General features: G+C 41.8%; 1 long non-coding RNA gene across 6 annotated transcripts in view; it reads right to left on the reverse strand.

Moving 5' to 3' along the window:
- Window positions 1–18,492, reverse strand: part of LOC129620921 (uncharacterized) — a 95,390-nt gene extending 76,898 nt beyond the window's left edge. For 4 of the 6 annotated variants that reach the window (XR_008698861.1, XR_008698860.1, XR_008698878.1 and 1 more), the window contains exons 1-2: window positions 18,355–18,492; window positions 10,227–10,384 (exon numbers count right to left, since the gene is read on the reverse strand). This is a non-coding gene — a long non-coding RNA (uncharacterized LOC129620921). Of the gene's footprint in view, window positions 1–586; window positions 1,110–6,964; window positions 7,076–10,226; window positions 10,385–18,354 lie in introns of those variants that run through there. The other 2 variants (XR_008698869.1, XR_008698877.1) reach the window with 2 other exon arrangements.
- Window positions 18,493–26,011: the final 7,519 nt, after the last annotated feature.

Consider the following 26,011-nt stretch of genomic DNA (forward strand, 5'->3'; position numbering starts at 1 on the left):
AGAAAAAGACTAAAACCTACCTGGAAAGATCTTCTACATCTAAAGACACAAAGAAGGAACCACAATGAGATGGGTAGGGGTGCAGACTCATGATATAATCAAGGCAACTCCCATACCTCCAGATGGGTGACCCACAAACTACAGAGGTTCCGCAGGAATGAGTGTTCTGAGCCCAATGTTGAGTTCCTTCAGCCCAGGGGTCCTGCAGAGGAAGATGAGCCCCCAGAGCATTTGGCTTTGAAGGCCAGCAGGGCTTAATTTCAGAGGTTTCCCAAGGACTAGGGGAAAAGGAGACTTCGCTCTTGAAGGGCACACACAAAATCTCATGTGCACCAGGACCCAGCATAAAAGCAGTGACTCTATAGGAGCCTAGACCAGACCTTCCTGTTGAACTTGGAGGGTCTCCCTGAGGGTGGGGTGGCTGTGACTCACTTTAGGGACAGAGACACTAGCATCAGCCATAATTGAGAGTTGGTTCTACCACCTGGAAGAAGCCAGGGCTGGTGGGTGCAATCTTGGAATTCTTCCTCTACCTCATTTGCACCAAGACCTGGCCCCACTCCACAACCTGTAGATGCACAGTGGTGAGATTACAGGTATCCTCCACGTCTCAAAAATTTGCTTTACATCATTCCAATTTTAGGAAAGATTGTACTTAAGTATCACTTTTCAAACTGAAAGAAATCCAAAGATTTTTGCATATACAGAAAAGGTGAAAAACAGAGAAAGCATCAGCATTTGTTTTGCAGCAGGCCCTGATAGAGGCATGGCTTACCCTAGGCCATGAGAGTGGTACCACCAAGCTCCTCCAACAACTATACTCCACAGCTCAGCATCAAGCTGCCAGGGCCTTGAACTGTATCTGTGAGCATCTGTGCTTCATCTCCACTTATTTAGTGCACCAATTTGCAAGAGGTGCCTCAAGGTAACAGCTATTCCACTTTACACATTTTGGCTCATGAAAAATTTCATAGGCTGACTCTACTTTCCGATAGTGGAGGGAACCGGTATGTTGATGTATGGGGAGATACCAGCGTAGGCAGCAGTCATTGTTTTGAGGTCTCTGAAGCCTTAGGTATGTTTTCAATAATTCGATTACCCTGGTTTTTCTGTAGAAAAAATGAAAAGACAAAGGATTTCTCATGTTCTAGCCTAGGCCTGCCCTTGGCTAATTGCATTTGGGCCATTTTATAATAACTCTCTTCATCATGTGCCTAGAAAAACCTTTAAAAATGCATCCTCATTGTGTGGAGATATTTTCCTAAATGTGAATGTCAGGTAGCCTATTAAAAGCACTTCAAACCTGTGTGTGTACGAATTTATGTAGGCTTATATATGTATGTTCTATGCACGTTTCATGTATATGTTTGTATGTACATGTAACAGTTTGCTTCTCCCTACCTCAGCGACTCACTCCCAGTGTCACACTCTTAACTTCTGAACAATCTACTACTTTCAGAATCTTAATTTCTTATATTCTATTCTCAAGAGACTGTTCTATATTTCCAGTCCTCACTTTTATAATTCCTTAGCTCTCATCTGACCTCATCAAAAGTTCAGTCTCCAGTTCATGAATCCTACCATTGTCTCATAATCCTTTAGTTCTCTGTTCTGATATTCTCTCTTCATGCAAGCAAGAGCCTGTCATCTATCACTATAATTCAGTGTTTGCCATCGCAGGAGTTTACAAGGGCAGGCAGAAAACCTAAACAAGTGCAACAAGCAAGACAGAGCATGGCAAGAAAGTCTGCAAACATGGTGAACCAAATTGACTGTGTTCTATCAAAAGGAATTCAAATGCCTAATTTCAATACAATAGGCAAGCCAAGTAAATCTGTCTCCAGGCTAAATGTGCCCATTCACCTCTTCCCTTATTTCCATTTATTACTATCCTCTAAAACCTCAACTTTTGTTGAACTCACTCTCTGCTTTCTCCATGTCTGCATCCAAGTTGCTTCAGATAGAGGGGAGAAAAATCATACAATGAGGCTGACCATTGACTTGCAATTCACAATCACACCGTGAGGCAGCAGGAGCTCTGAGCAGCCCTCCTCCCACACTTCCTAGAAGGCTTTCTGTTCTGCTGTCAGAGGTGACAACTTCACACTTTCTCCTCTCCATGTATCTACTTATTGAGATGCTTTTAGCTGCAGTAATATTCACAATGAGATTTATTGTGAAATGAATGTATAAGAAATCCTCTAACTTCAGTTACTTGTTATTTCTTTCTTTCATTGCTGTCATTATAATCTACAATTATTTGGTTTTACTCACTGATTTTTGGTGTATTTTTTTTTTTTTTAATTTCCCTCCACCAGAATAAAAACTCCCTGAGAGTCTGATGCTGGGAGGAATCGGGGGCAGGAGGAGAAGGGGACGACAGAGGATGAGATGGCTGGATGGCATCACTGACTCGATGGACATAAGTTTGATTGAACTCCGGGAGTTGGTGATGGACAGGGAGGCCTGGCGTGCTGCGATTCATGGGGTCGCAAAGAGTCGGACACGACTGAGCGACTGAACTGAACTGAGAGTAAAGACCATGCCTTTCTTATTTATCAAGTAGCTCCAGTGTCTAGAAGACTGGCTGCCATACATTAACTCAATAAAAATTTGTTAAATAAGGAATGGACAAGGTTCAACATGTGTGAAATTCCAAGAAATTTAGGAAAAGTGTTTCAGATAAGATTGAAAACAAGACTTTGTCAACTTTGTTCTACAAAGGGACAGAAAAGAAACATTTTCAGCTTTGCAGGCCATACAGTCTCTGTCGTTATTATCCCATTCTTCTGCGATAGTGTAAAAGCAACCATGGTAATACACAATGAATAGGAGTGTCCAGATTTGGACCACAGTCATCATTTGAAGACCCTTGTTCTAGATGAACAGATTCTTTGTGCGAACCAAAATCCTGGGCTCATACTGTTATTTGTGGGTGTTCAAGAAATGATATATGCATGCATAAATTATATCTGTACTATCTACTGAGCAGCATATCAGAGGGATTGAGGGTGGCAGACAATAGAACCAGCTCACTTTGTTTAAGTCCTGGTCTTTTCTTTACATATGTGCTTTGTGACCATTGGTAAGTCACTACCCTTTCTGCACTTCTGTTTACTCATCCTTGAAATAGGGATGACAATACAGTCTACATCATAGAGGTAAATGAGAATTAAGTGAGGTATGTGAAACACTTAGAACAGAGCTTGGCACCTGAATACTAGGTGTATTGCATAAATGTAGAATAGGTTCTTGCAAAGAACTTTGCATACATAGTCACATATCCTTCTCACAGAAAGCTAAGTATTATTTCCATTTTATTATCTCAGGGATTTAGAGACACTAGGAAAGATTCCATGGTCAGTAAGTGATAGTATTAGGGGCAGATAAACACATTTAGAAATAAAAGGCTCTGAAAAGAAAGTACAATGTACTTCTCATCCACAATATCAACTCAAAATCAATTCACTTCAGTCACTCAGTTGTGTCCGACTCTTTGCAAACCCATAGGCTGCAGCCAGACCTCCTTGTCCGTCACCAACTCCCAGAGCTTGCTCAAACTCATGTCCATCAAGTTGGTGATGCCATCCAACCATCTCATCCTCTGTCATCCCCTTCTACTGCCTTCAATCTTCCCCAGCATCAGAGTCTTTTCCAATGAGTCAGTTTTTGGCATCAGGTGGCCAAAGTATTGGAGTTTCAGCTTCAACATCAGTCCTTCCAGTAAATATTCAGGACTAATCTCCTTTAGGATGGACTGGTTGGATCTCCTTGCAGTCCAAGGGACTCTCAAGAGTCTTCTCCAACACCATAGTTCAAAAGTATCAATTCTTCAGTGCTCAGCTTTCTTTATACTCCAACTCTCACATTCATACATGACTACTGGAAAAACCATAGCTTTGACTAGACAAACCTCTGTTGGCAAAGTAATATCTCTGGTTTTTAATATGCTGTCTAGGTTGGTCATAACTTTTCTTCCAAGGAGCAAGCATCTTTTAATTTTGTGGCTGCAGTCACCATCTGCAGTGATTTTGGAGCCCAAGAAAATAAAGTCTGTCACTGTTTCCACTGTTTCCCCATCTATTTGCCATGAAGTGATGGGACTAGGTGATGGAATTCCAATTGAGCTATTTCAAATTCTAAAAGATGATGCTAGGAAAGTGCTGCACTCAATATGCCAGCAAATTTGGAAACTCAGCAGTGGCCACAAGACTGGAAAAGGACAATTTTCATTCCAATCCCAAGAAAAGCAAAGCAAAAGAATGCTCAAACTACCGCACAATTGCCCTCATCTCACATGCTAGTAAAGTAATGCTCAAAATTCTCCAAGCCAGGCATCAGCAATACGTGAACTGTGAACTTCCAGATGAACTTCAAGCTGGTTTTAGAAAAGGCAGAGGAACCAGAGATCAAGTTGCCAACATCTGCTGGATCATTGAAAAGGCAAGAGAGTTCCAGAAAAACATCTATTTCTGCTTTATTGACTATGCCAAAGCCTTTGACTGTGTGGATCACAATAAACTGTGGAAAATTCTGAAAGAGATGGGAATACCAGACCACCTGATCTGCCTCCTGAGAAATCTGTATGCAGGTCAGGAAGCAACAGTTAGAACTGGACATGGAACAACAGACTGGTTCCAAATAGGAAAAGGAGTACATCAAGGCTGTATATTGTCTCCCTGCTTATTTAACATATGCAGAGTACATCGTGAGAAACACTGGGCTGGATGAAGTACAGCTGGAATCAAGATTGCCAGGAGAAATGTCAATAACCTCAGATATGCAGATGACACTATCCTTATGGCAGAAAGTGAAGAAGAACTCAAGAGTCTCTTAATGAAAGTGAAAGAGGAGAGTGAAACAGTTGGCTTAAAACTCAACATTCAGAAAACAGATCATGGCATCCAGTCCCATCACTTCATGGCAAATAGATGGGGAAACAGTAGAAACAGTGACAGACTTTATTTAGGGGGGCTCCAAAATCACTGCAGATGGTGACTGAAGCCATGAAATTAAAAGACGCTTGAAAGTTATGACCAACCTAGACAGCATATTAAAAAGCAGAGATATTACTTTGTCAACAAAGGTTTGTCTAGTCAAAGCTATGGTTTTTCCAGTAGTCATGTATGGATGTGAGAGTTGGAGTATAAAGAAAGCTGAGTGCTGAAGAATTGATGCTTTTGAACTATGGTGTTGAAGAAGACTCTTGAGAGTCCCTTGGACTGCAAGGAGATCCAACCAGTCCATCCTAAAGGAGATCAGTCCTGAGTTTTCATTGGAAGTACTGATGTTGAAGCTGAAGCTCCAATATTTTGGCCACCTGACGCGAAGAACTGATTCATTTGAAAAGACCCTGATGCTGGGAAAGGTTTAAGGTGGGAGGAGAAGGGGATGACAGAGGATGAAATGGTTGGATGGCATCACCGACTCAATGGACATTAGTTTGGGTAAACTCCAGGAGTTGGTGATGGACAGGGAGGTCTAGCATGTTGCAGTCCATGGGGTTGCAAAGAGTCAGACACAACTGAGTGACTAAACTGAACTGAACTGAAGCAGGGTGATAATATACAGCTTTGACATACTCCTTTCCCAATTTGGAACCAGTCGGTTGTTCCATGTCCAGTTCTAACTGTTGCTTCTTAACCTGCATACAGATTGCTCAGGAGGTAGGTAAGGTGGTCTGGTATTCCTTTCTCTTTAAGAATTTTCCACTGTTGTGATCCACACAATCAAAGGCTTTGGCGTAGTCAAAAGCCTTTTTCTTTGGAACTCTCTTCCTTTTTCTATGAGCCAACAGACGTTGGCAATTTGATTTTTGGTTCCTCTGCCTTTTCTAAATCCAGCTTGAACATCTGGAAGTTCAAAGTTCACATACGTTGAAGCCCAGCTTGGAGAATTTTGAGCATTACTTTGCTAGTGTGTGAGAAATGTGCAACTGTTCAGTAGTTTGAACATTCTTTGGTAAAATTCAAAATAAAGGTAGCTAATATAGATTAGTGTCTGCACAGGTTTTAAAATACGGCTACAAATACCCCCTCACTAGAAGGAATCCCCTCCTCTTGAATCTAGGTGGATTTGAGACTACTTTAGCTGATATAGCACAGTGAAAATGACCCTGTGCGACTTCCAAAGGGCTGCTCAGCTTTTGCCTTATTCACTGGCACATAATATCTCAGAACTCTGAGCCACCTTGTAAAAATTCCCTGATGCCCACATTTCAAGGATGTCCAAGTCAGGCTCCTGCCATAGGGTCCTTGGGGCTGGAGCCCGGAGATTCATGAGGTCACAGAGAAGGTGTGACTACTGATTGACTTGGAAGCTAGTCTTATACACTTGGAGGCACTTCACATACTCCTGTCTTGGAATGTCCTTCTGTCCATTGTTCCCACAGTGGGAGGTGTTCCAAGGACACAGCCTTGAGAGACCAAGGTGTTTTTGAGACCATCTGGACTGAATATTTGACTGAACCCAGGGACAAGAGACAAGATGGCAGAGTAGAAAAACCTGTGCTCACCTCCTCTCATGAGAACACCAAAATCACATCTAACTGCTGAACAATCATTAACAGAAAAGACTGGAACCTACCACAAAATATTTTACACCCAAAGACAAAGAAGCCACAATGATAAAATAGAAAGTGTGTTTATATGATATAACCAAATTCCATACCCATCAGGTGGGCAACCCACAAATTGGAAAATAATCATATTGGAAAATAGATATATTTTCCCACAGGAGTGAGTTTTGAGCCCCACATCAGGTTCCCAGCCTGAAGGTCTGGCATTGGGAGGAGGAGCCCCCAGAGCATTTGGCTTTGAATGCAGGAGTGCAGGAGCTCTTAAGTGCAGGAGCTCCGTGGGAATGGGAGAAACAGACTCCACTCTTGGAGGACTCACACAAGGTTTCATGTGCACTGGGACCCAAGACAAAGCAGTGACTCCATACAAGCCTGAGTTAGACCTACCTGCAGGTCTTAGAGGATATCCTGGGGAGGTGGGAGTCAGCTATGGCTCACTGTGAAGGCAAGGACGCTGGTGGCAGATACCGCATGGAATACTCATCAGCATGAGCTCTCCTGGAGGTTACCATTTTGGCAGTGAGACCAGGCCCCACAAAATAGCCTTCAGGCTCCATTTCTGGGACACCTTACACCAAACAACAAACAGGATAAAAACACAGCCCCACCCATCAGCAGACAGGCAGATGAAAGTAGTCCTGAGCCAACACAGCCCTTGACAAACCCTGCTCAACAGAGGGATAAGACCTAGCTCCACCCACCAATGAGAAGACACCAGTCTTTCCCACCAGAAAGCCTGCACAAGCTCCTGGAACAATCTCACCCACCAGGGAGCAGACACCAGAATTAATAAGAATTATAATCCTGCAGCCTAAGGACCACAAACACAGAAAGTTAGACAAAATAAGATGGCAGAGAAATTTATCCCAGAGAAAAAGAACAAGATGGAACTCCATACGAAAAATTAAAAGAAGTGGATATAGGCAATCTGCCAGAAAAATAACTCAGAGAATGAAAGTAAAGATATTCAGGATCTCAGAAAAAGAATGGAGTCACAGACGAAGAAGATGCATTAAATGTTTAATAAAAAGCCAGAAGTTTTACAAAACAAACAGATGAACAATGCAATAATTGAAATGAAAAATATACTAGAAGGAATCAATATCAGGATAAATGAGGCAGAAAAGTAAATAAGTGAGTTGGAAGACAGATTGATGGAAATCACTATGGCAGAATAGAAGAAAGAAAGAAAAATGAAAAGAAATGAGGACAGTCTAAGAGACATCTGGAACAACATTAAATGCACCAACATTTGCACTGTAGGGGTCCCAGAAGGAGTCAAGAAAGAGAAAGGGCTTGAAGAATATTTGAAGAGATAATAGCTAAAAACTGTTCCTAACATGGGGAGGGAAACATTCACTGAAGTTCAGGAAGCAAAGAGAGTTTCATACAGGATAAACCAAGGAGCAACACACCAAAACACATGTTAATCAAAATGACAAAAATTAGAGAAAGAGAAAATATTAAAAGCAAGAAGGGAAAAGCAACAAATAACATGCAAGGTAATCCCTATAAGGTTATAAGCTGATTTTTCAGCAGAAACACTATTTAAAGTGATGAACGGGAAGAAGCTACAACAAAGAATACTCTGACCAGCAAAGTTCTCATTCAGATTTGACAGGGAAATCAAAAGCTTAATAGACAAGCAAAAGCTTAGAGAATTCAGCACCACCAAACCAGTTTTATACAAATACTAAAGGAACTTCTCTAGATGAGAAACACAAGAGAAGAAAAAGACCCAGAAAAACACCTCACACCAAACAACCCACAGGGTAGAAATTGTCCCATACAGTTAATAAAATGGTGATAGGAACATACATATTGACAATTACCTTAAATGTAAATGGGTTAAATGCTCCAACCAAAAGACAGACCAGCTGAATGGATTCAAAAACAAGATCCATATATATGCTGTCTATCAGCATATACAGACAGGGAAATATACAGACTAAAAGTAAGGGGGGAAAAAGATATTCTATCAAATGGAAATAAAAATGCTGGAGTAGCAGCATTCATATCAGACAAAATAGTTTTGAAAATAAAGACTGTTACAGTCTTTATAAAAAAACAAAGAGACAAGGAATGACACCACATAATGGCCAAGGGATCAACCCAAGAAGAAGATACAATTTTAAATATTTATGCACCCAACATAGGAGCGCCTCAATACATAAAGCAAATGGTAACTGCCAGTAAAGGGGAAATCAACAGTAAAAAAATAATAGTGGGGTATGTTAACACCCCCACTTGAACCAATGGACAGATCATCCAGACAGAAAATCAATAAGGAAACACAAGCTTTAAATGACACATTAGACCAGAAAGATTTAATTGATATTTATAGGACATTCCATCCAAAAGCAGCAGAGTACTTTCTTCTCAAGTGCAACATTCTCCAGGACAGATTACATCTTGGAGCATAAATCAAGCCTTGGTAAATTTAAGAAAACTGAAATCATGTCAAGCGTCTTTTCTGACTACAATGCTATGAAATTAAAAATCACTTACAGGAAGAAACTGTAAAAACACAAACACATGCAGGGTAAATAATATGCTACTAAATAAACAAGCGATCACTGAAGAAATAAAAGAGAAAATCAAAACATACATAGAAACAAATGACAACCCAAACACAATGACCCAAAACCTATGGGATGCAATGAAAGTAGTTCTAAGAGGGAAGTTTATAGCAATAGAATCCACCGCAAGAAACAAGAAAAATCTCAAGGAAACAATCTAACCTTATACCTAAAGCAGCTAGAGAAAGAAGAATAAAACCCAAAGTTAGAAGAAAAGAAATCATAAGAATAAGAGCAGAAATAAATAGAGACAAAAAACAATGGCAAAGATCAATGAAACTAAAAGCTGATTTTTTGAAAGGATGGATAAAGCTAATAAACCTTTAGTCAGACTCATCAAGACAAAAAGGAAAAGGACTCAATCAATAATTAGATAAGAATAGGAGAAGTTACAACTGATACCACAGAAATAAAAAGCCTTAAGAGAGACTACTACAAGCAACCATATGCCAATAAAATGGACAACCCAGAAGAAGTGGACAGATTCTTAGAAAGGTCCAACCTTCCAAGACTGAACCAGAAAGAAATAGGAAATATAAACAAGCCAATCACAAGTAATAAAATTGAAATTGTGATTAAAAATCATCCAACAAACAAAAGTTCAGGACCAGATGGCTTCACAGGCAAATCCTATCAAATATTTAGAGAAGAGCTAACACCGATCCTTCTCAAACTCTTCCAAAAAATTGCAAAGAAAGGAATACTCCCAAGTTGATTCTACCAGGCCACCATTGCCCTGATACCAAAACCAGACAACAATATCACACACACAAAAAGAAAATTACAGACCAATATCACTGATGAACATAGATGCAAAAATCCTTAACAAAATACTAGCAAACAGAATTCAACAACACATTAAAATGATCATACACCATGATGAAGTGGAATTTATCCCAGGGATGCAAGGATTCTTGAAGGGACACAAATCTATCAATGTGTTACACCATATTAACAAACTGAATAAAAACCATGTAAGCATCTCAATAATTGCAGAAAAAGCTTTTGACAAAATTAAACAGCAGTTTATGATAAAAATGTTCCAGAAAGTGGGCACAAAGTGTACTTACCTTAATGTAAGAAAGGCTATATACGACAAGCCCATAGCACACGTCATTCTCAATGATAAAAAAACTGAAAGCATTTCCTCTAAGATCAGGAACCAGACGAGACTGTCGATGCTTTCCAATATTATTCAACATAGCTTTGGAGGTCCTAGCCATGCACTCTGAGAATAAAAAGAAATAAAAGAAATCCAAATTGGAAAAGAAGAAATAAAACTGTCACTATTTGCAGATGACATGGTACTTCACATGGAAAATCCTAAGAATGCCACCAGAAAACTGTTGGTGCTAATCAATGAATTTAGTAAAGTTGCGGGACATAAAATTAATGCACAGAAATCTCTTACATTCCTATACACTAGCAATATCAGAAAGAGAAATTAAGAAAACAATCCCATATTCTATTGCAACAAAAAGAATAACATACTCAAAAATAAACTTACCTAAGGAGGCAAAAGACCTGTACAAAGAAAACTATTAATATAAAATTCTGATGAAAGAAATCAAAGACAATACAAACAGATGTAGAGACATACCATGTTCTTGGATTGAAAGAACCAATACTGTGAAAATGATGAGACTATCCAAAGCAATCTACAAACTCAGTGTAATCCCTAACAAATTATCAATGGCATTTTTCACAGAATTAGAATAAAAAATTTTACAATTTGTATGTGGTGTGTGCTAAGTCCTTCAGTTGTGTTTGACTCTTTGTAACTGTATGGATTATAGCCCACCAGGCTCCTCAGTCCATGGGATTCTTCAGGCAAGAATACTGGAGTGGATTGCCATTTCCTTTTCCAGGGGATTTTCCCAACCCAAGGAGTGAACCCAAGTCTCTTAAGTTTCCTGCATAGGCAGATGGGTTTTTTTTTACCACTAGCGCCATCTGGATCCTGAATAGCCAAAGCAATCTTGAGAAAGAAAAATAGAGCTGGAGGAATCAGGTTCCATGATCACACACTATACTACAAAGCTACAGTAATCAAGCCAATATGGTACTGGCACAAAAACAGAAATATAGGTCAATGGAACAGAATAGAAAGCCCAGAGATAACCCTCCACACCTATGGTTACTTAATCTATGACAAAGGAGGCAAGAAAATACAATGGAGAAAAGACTGTCTCTTCAATAAGTGATGCTGGGAAAACTGAATAGCTGCGTGTTAAAGAATGAAGTAAGAATGCTCCCTAATAGCATACATAAAAATAAATTCAAAATGGAGCAGAGACCTAAATCTAAGGTCAGACACTATAAAAAAATCTTAGAGGAAAACACAGGCAGAACACTCTTTGACATAAATCAGGGCAAGATCTTTTTTGATAACACACCTCCTAGAACAATGATTGGGCTTCCCTGTGGCTCAGATGGTAAAGCATCTGCCTGCAATGCAGAAGACCCAGGTTCGATCCCTGAGTCGGGAAGATCCCCTGGAGAAGGAAATGGCAAACCACTCCAGTACTCTTGCCTGAAAACCTCCATGGACCGTCACCTGAGGAGCCTGGTAGGCAACAGTCCATGGAGTCGCAAAGAGTCAGACATGACTGAGTGACTTCACTTTCACTTTTTTCCTAGAACAATAAAAATAAACAAATGGGACCTAATTAAACTTAAAAACTTTTGAACAGCAAAGAAACCATAAACAAAAAGAAAAGGCAGCTTTCAGAATGGGATACAATATTGGCAAACAAAACAACTGACAAGGAATTAATCTCCAGAATATACAAACAGCTCATTCAGCTCAATATTAAAAAAACAAAGAACCCAATCAAAAAAATGGATGGAAGACCTAAATAGACATATCTCCAAAGAAAGCATATAGATGACCAACAAACACATGAAAAGACCAGTATCTCTAATTATTAGATAAATGCAAATAAAAACTACAACTAGGTATCACGTCACATCAGTCAGAATAGCCTCATCAAAAAGTTTACAAACAGTACTGGAGAGGGTATGGAGTAAAAGGAACCCTTTTACACTGCTGGTGGGAATGTAAACTGATACAGCTACTATGGAGAACAGTATGGGATTTCCTTAAAACACTAAGAACAAAACTACCATATGACCCAGCAATCCCACTCCTGGGCATCCCACTCCTGGGCATATGTATAGGGAGAAAACAATTATTCTAAAAGATACATGCACCCCAATGTTCATTGCAGTCTTATTTACGATAGACAGGACATGGGAGCAACCTAAATGTTCATCAACAGAGGAATGGATAAAGAATATATGGTACATATATACACTGGAACATTACTCAGCCATAAAAAGAAACAAAATTGTGCCATTTGAAGAGATGTGGATGGACCTAGAGACTGTCAGAAAGAAGTAAGTCATAAAGAGAAAAACAAATATATATTAATGCATATGTGGAATCTAGAAAAATGGTACAGATGAACCCATTGGCAAAGCAGAATAGAGACACAGACATAGAGAACAACCATATGGACACCAGGTGGGAAAGGGAGGAAGGGGATAAATTGGGAGATTGGGAATGATATATATACACCACTATGTATGAAATTGATAACTAATTAGAAGCTACTGAATAGCACAGGGAACTTTGTTTGTTGTTCCGTGGTGACCGAAATGGGAAGGAAATCCAAAAAAGAGAGGATATACATATGCATATAAATGATTCACTTTGCTGTATAACAGAAACTAACACAAATGTGTAAAGCAACTATACTCCAATAATTTGGTTAAAAAAAGAAGAACAATTACAAACTATGCAAGCATATGAATAACCATATCTCCCAAGAGATTGTACAAGTGACCAAAATGTGCATGAAATGATGCTCAATATTATTGCTCATTAGGGAAATGCAAGTCAATACCAAGTCTCAACCATGAGATACCACTACACACCCACTAGGGTGGTATAATCAAGAACACAGGAAATAAAAAGTGTTAGCAAGGATTTGGAAAAATTGGAATCCTCTTATACAACTGACTTGCAATAAAGCAATCATGGTGGTAAACTCTGTGGCAGGTCCTTAAAAATTCAAACATAGAGTTTCCATATGACCCAACAATTCCAGTCCTTGGTATACACCCAAGAACTGAACACATGTTCGCACAAAAATATTATCCTCAAATGTTCATAGTACCATTATTCATAATAGTCAGAAAGTAGAAACAACCTACATGTCCATCAATTGATCAGTTTACAAACGAAGCAGTCATACAATGGAGTGTTATTTATCCATGGAAAGGAATGAAGGGTTGACACACTGCAACATACTCATCCTTGAAGACATTATGCTACACAAAAGAAGTCATTCACAAAGTAACAGATGCTATACAGTTCCATGTATATGAAATGTCCACAATAGACAAACCCATGAAGTCATAAAGTAGGTTAGTGCTTTTCAGGTAAAGGAATAATGGGAACTGAAAGTGACTGATAAGAGGTACTGGGTGTCATTTCTGAGGTGATGGAAATATTCTGGAATGAGATAGTGGCAATGTTTGAACAACACTGCACATATACTAAAAACCAGTGAATGATGAAAGTGAAAGAGGAGAGTGAAAAAGTTGGCTTAAAGCTCAACATTCAGAAAACTAAGATCATGGCATCTGGTCCCATCACTTCATGGGAAATAGATGGGAAAACAGTGGAAACCGTGTCAGACTTTATTTTTTGGGGCTCCAAAATCACCGCAGATGGTGACTGCAGCCATGAAATTAAAAGATGCTTACTCCTTGGAAGGAAAGTTATGACCAACCTAGATAGCATATTCAAAAGCAGAGACATTACTTTGCCAACAAAGGTCCATCTAGTCAAGGCTATGGTTTTTCCAGTGGTCATGTATGGATGTGAGAGTTGGACTGTGAAGAAAGCTGAGCGCCGAAGAATTGATGCTTTTGAACTGTGGTGTTGGAGAAGACTTTTGAGAGTCCCTTGGACTGCAGGGAGATCCAACCAGTCCATCCTGAAGGAGATCAGCCCTGGGATTTCTTTGGAAGGAATGATGCTGAAGCTGAAACTCCAGTACTTTGGCCACCTCATGGGAAGAGTTGACTCATTGGAAAAGACTCTGATGCTGGGAGGGATTGGGGGCAGGAGGAAAAGGGGACGCCAGAGGATGAGATGGCTGGATGGCATCACTGACTCGATGGACGTGAGTCTGAGTGAACTCCGGGAGTTGGTGATGGACAGGGGGGCCTGCGTGCTGCGATTCATGGGGTCGCAAAGAGTCAGACATGACTGAGTGACTGAACTGACTGAAAAGTATATTACATACTGAGTTGTGCATTTTAAAATGTTGAAATTTTAGGTATTAAATTACATCTCAACAAAAACTGTAAAATAAAATAATAAACATTATCAAACTAGAAAAGAGTATAATGAAGTATCACCTCACACTGGTCAGAATGGCCATTAACAAAATATCTACAAACAATAAATGCTGAAGAGGATGAGGACAAAAGGGAACCCTTCTACACTTTTGGTGGGAATGTAACTTGGTACAAGTATTATAAAGAACAGTATGGAGGTCCTTCAGAAACTAGAAATAGAACTACTGCATGATCCAAAAATACCAATCCTGGACATACATCCAGAAAAAATCATACTTTGAAAAGATACAGGCACCCCAATGTTCATTGCAGCACTATTTACAATAGCCAAAACATGAAAGCAACCTAAATGTCCATCAACAGAAGAATAGGTAAAGAAGATGTGATGCATACATACAATGGAATATTACTCAACTGCAAAAAAGAATGAACTAATCAACAAGGATCTACTGTTATAACACAGGGAACTCTAATCAATAATCTGTAATAACCTATATGGGAAAAGAATACAAAAAGAATGGATATGTGTATATGCATCGCTGGGGCTTCCCTAATGGCTCAGACAGTAAAGAATCCACCTGCAATGTGGGAGACCTGGGTTCAGCTCTTGGGTTGGGAAGATCCCCTGGAGGAAGACCTGGCAACCCACTCCAGTATTCTTGCCTGAAGAATCCCCATGGACAGAGGAGCCTGGTGGGCTACAGTCCATGGGGTAGCAAAGAGCTGGACAGGACTGAGCAACTAAGCACAGCACGTATGTATAGCTGAATCACTTTGCTGAACGCTGAAGCTAACAACATTGTAAATCAATTATACTTTAATATAAAATAATTAAATTTAAAAAATGGGATGCTCAAGCCACCTTGAGAAACAGGTACATAAGTCAATTGTCCCATCTGAGCCCACGTTGGAGTCATTCCTATGCAGGGACCAGACATGTAAGTTGAAAGTCTTCAGCTCCCAGTAATGGAGCAACTCAAACATCTAACTCTTCCCAACTAGGCCCCACATATCATAGAGCAGACAGACCATCCCCTGTGGTTCTTAAACCACAGAATACATGAGCATGATAAAACAATGGGTGGCTTATGTGGCTAAGTTTCAGGGTGATTTATTATCACACAGACACATAAGAGTCTTTTCCCAGATTTTCCTAAGCTAGAATTATAGTTCCATTTGTCAATACTGGTCTTCCTCCCGTATTTCAGTGGCCTCGCTTCAAAGTCTTCTGAGTCGCCCAGCATTAGAAGGAGCTGGGATCTGAACCCAGAAGTCTTCCTTTGGAGCAGGGCTGCTGACCCTCACACACTACAAGCAAATCATTTCATTTCTTTGGGTCAGTTTGCTCTTCTAAAATGGTGAGCCAAGCCTGCTTTGCAGGACTGCCATGAGAATCACATGATACCATAGGCATAAAACTGCTTTCAAGGAATTTAGATTTCAGATCTATGGCAAAAGACCTGGGGCAGAGGGTAGTTTTAATCTTCCTGGAGTTCCAGTCTTAGAAAGAAGCATATCTGCCCAAACAAATCGACGGTGCTGATGCCACGGCCACCAGAAGAGCAAGCACGCTCACCACCATACACTGGGGGCTCCTGAAAGGTCTGCGTGTGCACGTACACATGTGCAATTTAATACCAGACCAGCCTGGTGATTCTGAAACAACTCAAGTGTCTGACTTGAAAGCGGGTGACGGTACTTGGAACCAGGGCCATGAAATGCAAGTACATTGCAAATCACTCAGTCGTGCTGTCAAGGGAATCGTAGTCACCATATATATTTTCTTAAATGTAGTTTCCCAGCAAACCTTTCATAAAATTCACGACTGTGGCTGACCCCTGCTGCATGCTTGCCTCCACAGCTTCCCCTTTCCCCTCCAGTATAAGACACTTGTGGCTGATTGGCTGCTGAATTGCCATTACCAGCACCCTTCTCCCTTTCTACCTCCTTGCAGATGGTCCTCAAAATCGATGCTTGCCATCCCAGCTTCCCATGCAGCTGGGGTAGCCCATGTCTGTGAGGACTAAGCAGCAGTCATTTGGGAAAGGTCATTTGTAAAACATTTTTCTTTTCCGCTACAAGGATACATAAAGTCACAGAAAGCCAGCGCAGGCTTTCTCACTTACCCTTCCTCCTGCCTTGAATGCATAATGGATGCAGCTGCAGAAGCCTCCATGGGACAATGAGGGAGACCCCAAAAGTGGCATCTGCTTTGATTCCTTTGAACCAACCACCTTTCTTTGTGGGGGGGGGGGGGCGGGGGCGGAAAGTCCCAATTGGTGTAAGCCACTGGAGCTCTATTTTCTTTTACTGGCAGATGCAGAACGTTCTAATATAAAACGTATGTCATGAGCAACTGATGCCTTGTCCTGTGTAAGCAGGTAGCTTTCCCTTCCCTGACCTTTACGATGAAGGTAAAAACAAAAGCCCGTGAGTGTCAAGTCACACTAAGAGACCATGGGTTTCTCTGTGTCTACTAGTCCAGGACCTCACAAACAGTCCCTCCCGTAAAGTTTTGCCACTCTGCTTAGACCACTGCCAAAGCCTCCCTGGGTTTCTTTGGTTCCTAATTCCGGTGCCCTGCCATCCTCTACACTGAAGCCACGGGGGTCTTCCCAAAAGCAAATGTCCATCCGTGTACTCCTGCTGAAGGCAGCGTGCCAGTGCCTGCTCAGAAACCCCTGAACTTCCCTGCTCTGCTGAGAAGACTCGCCCTGACCTGGCCTCTGTGTCCCTCTCCAGCTTCTGCTTCAGCCAGTTCCTCTGCAGTTTCCCCCCTCTATTCTTAGCTCTTCAAACTCTCAGCTTGAATTTCAAAGCCCCTTCTCTGACTATTCTAATCCCTCTGCCTAGGTAACTCAGTCTCACCCAGACTTCTCTGCAGTACACACACCCTCTCTCTCACTCTCTCACACACTCTCACTCTCTTCTTCACACACTCTCTCTCACACACTCTCACACTCTTTCACACTCTTTCTCATACTCTTTCACACTCATTTTCTTTCACACCCTCTCTCTCACACACTCACACTCTTTCTCACAGTCTCTCACACTCTTTCACACACTCTCTCTCACACAATCTCACTCTTTCATACTCTTTCTCATACTCTCACACTCATTCTCTCTCACACACACACTCTCACATTCTCTTTCTCACACTCATTCTCTCTTACACACACAATCTCACACAAACTGTCTCTCACACATACTCTCTTTCTCATACTCTCTCACATTCTTACTTTCACACTCTCTTTCTCATACTCTCTCACACTCATTCTCTCTCACACACACTCTCTCACACACACACCTCTCTCACACTTTCTCACAGTCTCTCTCACACACTCACACTCTCACTCTTTCACACTCTTTTTCTCATACTCTCTCACACACACTCTTTCTCATACTCTCTCTCACTCTCACTCTCTCACACACTCTTTCACACTCTCACACTCTTACTCTTTCACACACTTTCTCATACTCTCTCTCACACTCATTCTGTCTCACACACATACTCTCTTTCTCACAGTCTCTCTCTCACACACTCTCACTCTCACATACTCTCTCTCTCTCTCTCTCTCCATAGCACCCTACACCAGTACTTGGAGCAGCAAACACAGAATACAAGCAAATACCTTTCCCACAAGATGGTAAGCCTCCTAAGGGCAAGGCCTGCATGTATCTTGTTCTCTCTTGTGGTATCAGCACAGGTATTCTGATCAACTCCTATGCACCCCACTGGTGTGGGATGATTCCTTCATTCTAAACAGTAGGTGGCTAAACACACACCACCAGACGCCAGACAGATCACTTGCTGCATGTACTCACAGAGAAGAGGAGGAGGACGCCGCAAGCCAGGCAGGACCATGCAAGGACTGTACTTGGGAGTACAGAGAGCCAGCCACCGCCCTAGGAGTCAGGCTTTGTGGTGAAGAGAGTGAGGTAACCCTTTGTTCACATGGAGGGATGTGATTGGCTTGTTTGTATAATTTCACGATTTGACAGGGAGGTGAAACTCATTAGGCTGAAGACCAGGTGAGGCACAGCTGATTCTGCTGATTGGGGAACTTTCTAGGGAGGGAGGCTTTCCTGCTGGGCTTGGAGTGGGGTTGGGGGTGGGCGAGGGGTGGAGCAGAGGGAGGGCATATATACAGGAACAGGGAAACTCACAGCTAGGCATTGAGGAGCAATGAACCTCAACACTATTAAGGCATCCCTTGACATTTTTACATTTTATAATACAGAAGAGAGTAGAGGAGAAGAGAGCAAAGGAGAGAGGAGGAAAATTTCTTTTCACAGTCTGGCCTGCTGCTGCTGCTAAGTTGCTTTAGTCGTGTCCAACTCTGTGCGACCCCATAGACGGCAGCCCACCAGGCTCCCCTGTCCCTGGGATTCTCCAGGCAAGAACACTGGAGTGGGTTGCCATTTCCTTCTCCAATGCATGAAAGTGAAAAGTGAAAGTGAAGTTGCTCAGTCCTGTCTGACTCTTCGCGACCCCATGGACTGCAGCCTACCAGGCTCCTCCGTCCATGGGATTTTCCAGGCAAGAGTACTGGAGTGGGGTGCCACCGCCTTCTCTGACTCTGGCCTGACTTGATTCCTATTTTAAGATCAAAAGTTAGACAAGGTGACTTTTCAATTGCCACCTGGAGTAGTTATTGATTGGCTGATCCCAACTCCAGTCCCAACCTCCTTTTTCTTTGTCTATTTCCCAACCAGGTCTGGTCATGTGTCAAAGTGCTGGTCAATGGGACACGTGTAGAATCATGCTGTGGGATTTCTGGGAAAGTTTCTGCTGCTTGATTTAGGCAATGTCCTCTTCTCCTTGTTCCTCCTACTTAGTTTCTGCTGGAATGTAGATATGATGGCGAGAGCAATAGCAGCCAACTTGTAGCCATGAGAAATAACCAGGAGAATCATAAGGATGTGCAGTATCACAAATAATTTACCTTTTATTCATTACTTCTCAGGAAGTTTTTGTGTAACTGGGTTTTACTTTTTTCCATTTAGGGTTTAATTATAAATATTTTTCTATGCCACTAAATAGTCTTTCTAAGTGTCAGTTAAATTGTCCACATGGCAAGAATGAAAATAGGTAGTGAGAAAGAGAGTCATCAGTAGGGAAAGCAGCAAAGCGTAAAGTATGTTATGTGGTTGCAATCCATGATGAAGCCACGGACGCCGAGTCGACACAAGGCACCCATTGCAGGATGCCTGCCTACAATCGTGGGAATGGATACAAGAGAACTAAGGGACCCTTTTCAGCTAGATAATCCTAGTTTTCATTTTTCCTAGTTATTTTTCCAACTTTTGTGTAATTTAAAACTATTTCTACATGAAAAAATAAAATTTAAAAAGTGCTCTTACTGAATTTGGTGGGGTAGGGGTGGAATTGCCCTATATTCTCTGTCCAGGTGGCTTGGTGGTAAAGAATCCGCCTGCCAATGCAGGAGACACAGTAGACTTGGGCTCAATCCCTGGGTCAGAAAGATCCTTGGGAGGAGGAAATGGCAACCCACTCCAGGATTCTTGCCTTGAAAACCCCATGGACAGAAGAGCCTGGAAGGCTACAATCTATGGAGTCACAAAGAGTCAGACACAACTTAGAGACTAAACACCACACAGACATCACCACCACCTCTGTCCCTTTCTTCCCGCCCCTAGTGGCAGCCATTGAGAAGGCTCAGTGGATGTCAAGGGATCATAGACCAGCCCACATCATTCCTCTGAGCAAAGCCAGGTAAGGGTAATGCACAGTCTTCTGAGAATCTGAGGAAATCTACTAACCCTCTTCTTAGAGATTAAAAAAAAAAAAAGAACTGCCCACATAAAACTGCTCAAAATTTCAGAGGGTTAGAATCTCACTTTAAAAACTGTAACACTGAAATTCAGGGGCCATAATTGCCGCTTTCTCATCTCTTTCTACCTCTTTCCTGCTACTCTTTCTCTCCTACTCTTATCAGTCCACTCCTTACAATTATGTTCTTGGATCCTAGCCTATGACTAAACATCCAGACAAGCCAACGGCTTCAGGAGTGCAGAGGCAGAGTCCTATGGCACACTTTCTTCCTACCAAGGAGACTTGAAGTTGCTTATATCCAACAAGAGTTAACGATTAGAGATGATGAAATATGGTAAACATTTCTGCAGGTGGTCCCCAACTATGTTGAGCGCCCCATAATCCACAAGGAATCTCTGTCCCCATCCAGGTGTGATGAACTAGTGCCCTCACACAACTTCCCCCTCCGAGTCTTCATGCTCTAGGGACTCTCCAACTGTAGAATATGCCCCTCTCTTTGGAATAGCCCATCAGGAACTACTCTCTTCCTCTCCTTTCTGGGCTTCATTCTGCTTTACCCTGCAAGGATTCTATTCATCTTTCATCAGGCCTCACTCTAACTTTGTGAAGTGAGTTTTTCCCCTGCATTGATCTTTATCCGGATTCAATCTCCAGCTCCTAATGTGCTCTGGGCTCCTGTGCAACTATACTTCTCCATGGGCAAAGTCAAAGGTAGAGATTCATGGAATAACAGGCAAAGGAAGAACGACTACCAAGTAAATGAGAAAGCCAAGACCTCAACTTGGTAGAACAGACAATAAGTACTGATGATTTCAGAGGAAAACATAATTAACCAGGGCTGTGTAAAACAGGGTAAGGGTCACAGCGATGCCTGGATTTAGGTAGAGAGCCTTGAAGCTACCACATCTGTAAAGCTTACCTTGTGTTAGGAAACAGCACCCCACTCCAGTACTCTTGCCTGGGATATCCCATGGACAGAGGAGCCTGGCAGGATGCCGTCCATGGGGTTCCAAGAGTTGTACACAACTTAGTAACTAAACCACCTTCGCCACCACCACCAAGTATCTCACTACACAAGCTCTTTTAATCCTCACAGTATCTCAAGGGAGGAATTATCATGCTAATTTTGCATATGAGGAAACTGAAGCTCAGAGATAGTAAGGAACTTAATTTCACAGAGCTGCGATTTGAACCTAGATCCTTCTGATGCCAAAGCTTGTATAGGACTCCAGAACCTGTGACTGAAAGAGCCTGGCACACAGGAACTGCTCTTCTAGTGTTTGTTAAATGAGTGAATAGAAGGAATAAATGAAACAGTTGTGTGAGGATGAGAAAGCTCACATCTTGTAATGTGGATTACACGTCCGTGGTGGAGGGGGTGGAGTTTAAATGGAGGAAGTGGTTGTTCAGCTACTGGATCACTGATATTTACTGAGAGCTTACTATGTGCTAAGTGCTTTAACACACTTCAGGACAATCCTCTGGAAGTCAGCAGAAATATGCTGAGCACGAGACATTCTGGCTGGCCCTGTATTGTGCCCTGAGGATGGCAAATAATTCTCAGGCATCCTCAGCCCAAATGTAGAAGAAAGATGTGTAAAATGCTTCACACCACAGATAAGGCTATCTGGGGGTTTAATTTACCTACTCTCTACTCACCCTGCTCAACCACGAGCAATCCATCAGGAGTTAGGTTTCTTTGGCTGTGGGGGTGTTCGGGTGATCCATGGGCTCTGAAAATAGTTGGAATCCACCCCCCTTTCCCAGTTCTCACAAACTCCTCATAATAGACTCCATATAGCATGAGCAATTTACAGTATAATGAATTTGTTTTATTCCGGTTCAGTCTGGGCACCACGGCCCCCGGCTGCCTTCCTATTGTTTTATTTACTCCTCAGCCACTCTCATCTTTGCAGCTATTCCCTTTAGCTCTCCTGTTTCTGTAAGGTCATTCTAAGGACAGGATGTTGCAGTGGGCAAGATGAGTTGTGAACAAGTGCAAGCTGGGTGTGTGTTGGTGATTCTCTCTTTTGGGGGGCTCTCTGAAATCTGGTCCATAAAGAAAAAAACATCACATGCTCAAGATTTAAAGCCCAAATTCCGATTTTGAGGTTGGTGTCATTCAGATGAATGCCCTGAGCCCAGGCACAACAGAGCAGTTCCTGGGAGAGATACGGCGATTCAGCGTCACAGCTCAGTGAGCTGTAACTCACCAGGGGTGGGGGAGACATTTTTGTAACCACTAAAATGTGTAAGGCCAGCCTCAGCCCTATATATCGCGGTTTTCCACAATGGCTGTTTCCTGGAGAATCCATCTCTTTCACCACGGGGTGCTAGGAGCATTGAGAATTAGTCAGTTTGCAATACTGGCCTTGTTAACACTTGTGGCAGGACATTAATACAGGATAATAGTCCTCGCATGGGTGTTAAATATTTGCAGTGTTAGGGCAACAACTTTGAATCTCAACTCACTACATTTAATTAATAGTAATGCTGATGGGGCACCAAGGAAGATGGACTTCTCAGCCTTCTTATTCAGATGGTATAAACACTCCCATACTAAATGCTTCATTTATATGTGAATGCTAAGATTAGCTTCTAATTATTTCTGGCACATGCTCTTCAGTGCCAGAGCCTTTAAGTCACAGCGGTCAAAGGGTAATGCATCATAACAGGTTACAACATCCCCAAGGACTTCTTGATTGACATAAAAAATTTTTTTTCCTCCAACTGATTGACACGATGGCAGGTGTGAAGTGATGGCCAAGCTTCTAGACGTCCATTAAAAGATCTCAAATCAAGAAGAATATGACTTCAATAATTAGCTTCCACATTTGAGGCTTGAGACCAGCTGGGCTGTACATAGCATTCTTTTAGGAGTTAGGATACCTCAGGAATGGTGGAACAGTCTTTCAGTTGAGTCTCTCAGTGCCAACAACTTGAGAAAAATTTCCAAAATTTCTGGAGTTGGTGTTTTTTTGGAGTTTTTTTTTTTTACTTTTCTGGAGAATCATAAAGTGTAGTAAAGCAACAGGATGATCTTGAGCTAGAAGTAGGAAATTTGTCAATAAGAAGAATTTGCCTTTGTCTTTGCAGAAACCTTGTGCAAACAGACAGGAAATGTGTTTACCTTCAAATATTAGAGCACATATTTCAGCCACTCATTGGGAAAGTGAGCAGGTGTTGGGTCTCAGGAACTGTAACATGCTGTAACCAAATGGTTATATTTGGGAACAGTTGAAGGACTGGCACCTCACTGTGTTCTAAAGCTCTGTGTGCCAGGATGACAACATTCCCTTGACCTTCCACAGCTGGTCTCCCATTCTCCTGCAACTTGATCTACATCACTGCTTTGGTTTGGAGAGAAGGTCTTCAAATTTATGTTTGTTCACTGGAACGTGGGAAGTTTTGGAGGCAAGAAATCCACGGATTTGAAACCTGCTCTCCTCTCAAAAACTCCTGGGGAACAAGGACCTGGCTTTTCCTGATGTCTGGGACAAATTAGCCAATAAGAGGAAGGAAATAATACTAAGTAAAGATGATTCAAACATCCTGGAAAGGCAAACCATTATTATTATTATTTTGCTTAAAAATTAAATCTAGGCATACCTGTTTAATGTATACAATTGAGTTAACAGTTCTTAGTCTTCTTGCTTTCAAGTTCTCTACCCAACTAGACCAAATAAAAATTCAGTTTCCTATGCATGCTGATGCTATAATCAAAAGAACAAAGGCTTTTCAAGGAGTTCAGTTTGTAATCAAAGAGTAAAGTATAATACATATACCAAATAATGAATCCTTAGTGCTCAAAGCACTTGGAATCTGCATTCACCATGGGGTGTGGAAGTACAAAGAAGGAGAGGATTAACTCCTCTGGGAAGAGAGAGTTGACTCAAGGAAAGCTTAACAGAAGAGCTGATATTTAAGCTGAGCTTGAAAAATGACCATGATTGTTCCAGGTAGGAAACATAATGGGAAAGTGGGAAATTCCCAACAGCATGCCCAAGGGGTGCCACAATATCATCTTCACCCAGCAGGATGTGCCAGCAAGGCAGAGAGGAGAGCAGCAGCAAAGCCTCTAAGGGCATATCCATTCACTCAGGAACTGGTTGTTGAGAATCTTCTATGTTCCAAGCACTGAACTATGCAATAAACACTTTCGTGATGTTGTTTTAAAAAAGAGAGAGAGAAACCTCAATTAAGTAGAATCAGGAGACCAGAGGGGAAGCCCAGCAGAAAGAAGAAAGACTCCTCTTTTTTCCTGGCAGGTACTCGGTTGATGAAAAGCTATGAACTCTTTTACTCTGGTCCCCTCAACTTCCTCCTTCCCTCTATAAAAGAGTTCTCCTTTTCTTGCCCTGCAAAAACTTGGATGTGGCTCACCATGGCTCACCATGGCTGCAGATGCCAAATTGTAATTATTTGCTGATCCCCAATGTATCCATCTTTGTTGGAGAAATATCTGGCAGTCTATTTGCTTTAAGTTAACATCTAGGTGGCCTGTATAAGGAACAGAGAAGAACCTCAAAGGCTCCAGGCTGGTGAGCTAACAGGTACAATATCCACAAGTAAGCCCATTGTCACTCACTGCTTTTCTTACCAACCCTGAAGTTTGAAGGTATGTCTTTCTTCAGAATCCCAGTTCATTCCCTCTTTGCATCTGAAGCTCTCCAGACTTCTTTTAGGATCTATTTTAAGATCTTTCTGGTTAAGGTCTTGTTCTGTATGCAATATTCATTTGGCACATCAGTCTGATTTCAAAATAAAAAAAATTTCAATGGAAGCTGAGAAGCCATCAGTCCATCCCTTTAGAACAGAGGTTGTTGTCTGGAACCTGGCTGAAAAAGTCTTTGACCTGGCTTCTCCAGGACCAAGCTCTTTCCTCAGAACTGGCTGGTGTTAGCTTGCACACTGCTTGAGTTGCAAGCTGTTGGTATTGAGCTGTTTGTGCTGTAAGCTGTAACCCTAACCCTATTTGAAAGTTGTTCTTTTACTCTAGAGAGAAATTTCTGAGAAATGGAATTTCAATTATATAAATACTTTCAGGGCAACTCTCCTATAGAGACTCTGACTTCTGTGTTGGCTCAGTGATAAAGAATCTACCTGCCAAAGCAGGATACACAGGTTCGATCCCTGGTCCTGGAAGATCCCACATGCTGGAGAGCAACCAGCGTGCTGGAGAGCTGTGCACCACAGCTATTGAGCCTGTGCTCTAGAGCCTGGGGACCGCAATTATGGAGCCCACAGGCCACAACTGCTGAAGCCTATGCGCCCTAGAGCCTGTGCTCTGAGACAAAAGGAGCCACCGCGATGAGAAGCTTGAGCTCCACAACTAGAGTAGCCCCACTCACAGTAACTAGAGAGAAGCCCGCGCAGCAACAAGGACCCAGCACAGCCCAAAATAAACACATTGCAGTCCTGGGCTTCCCTGGTGGTCCAGTGATTAAGAATTTGCCTTGCAATTCAGGGGACACTGGTTCCATCTCTGGTCCAGGAAGATCCCACATGCCATGGCACAACTAAGCCCCTGCACCCCAACTACAGAAAGCCTGTGTGCAACAGCAAAGACCCAGCACAGCCAAAAATAAGTATAAACAAATAAATAAAACTGTGTTAAAAAAAAATCTTTAAAACTGCAGTTCTTCCTCAGGTGCAGTTCCTCCTCAGGTGCAGTTCCAAATAAAC

This window comes from Bubalus kerabau, chromosome 1 (genome assembly GCF_029407905.1).
Source record: "Bubalus kerabau isolate K-KA32 ecotype Philippines breed swamp buffalo chromosome 1, PCC_UOA_SB_1v2, whole genome shotgun sequence".
Taxonomy (NCBI): domain Eukaryota; kingdom Metazoa; phylum Chordata; class Mammalia; order Artiodactyla; family Bovidae; genus Bubalus; species Bubalus kerabau.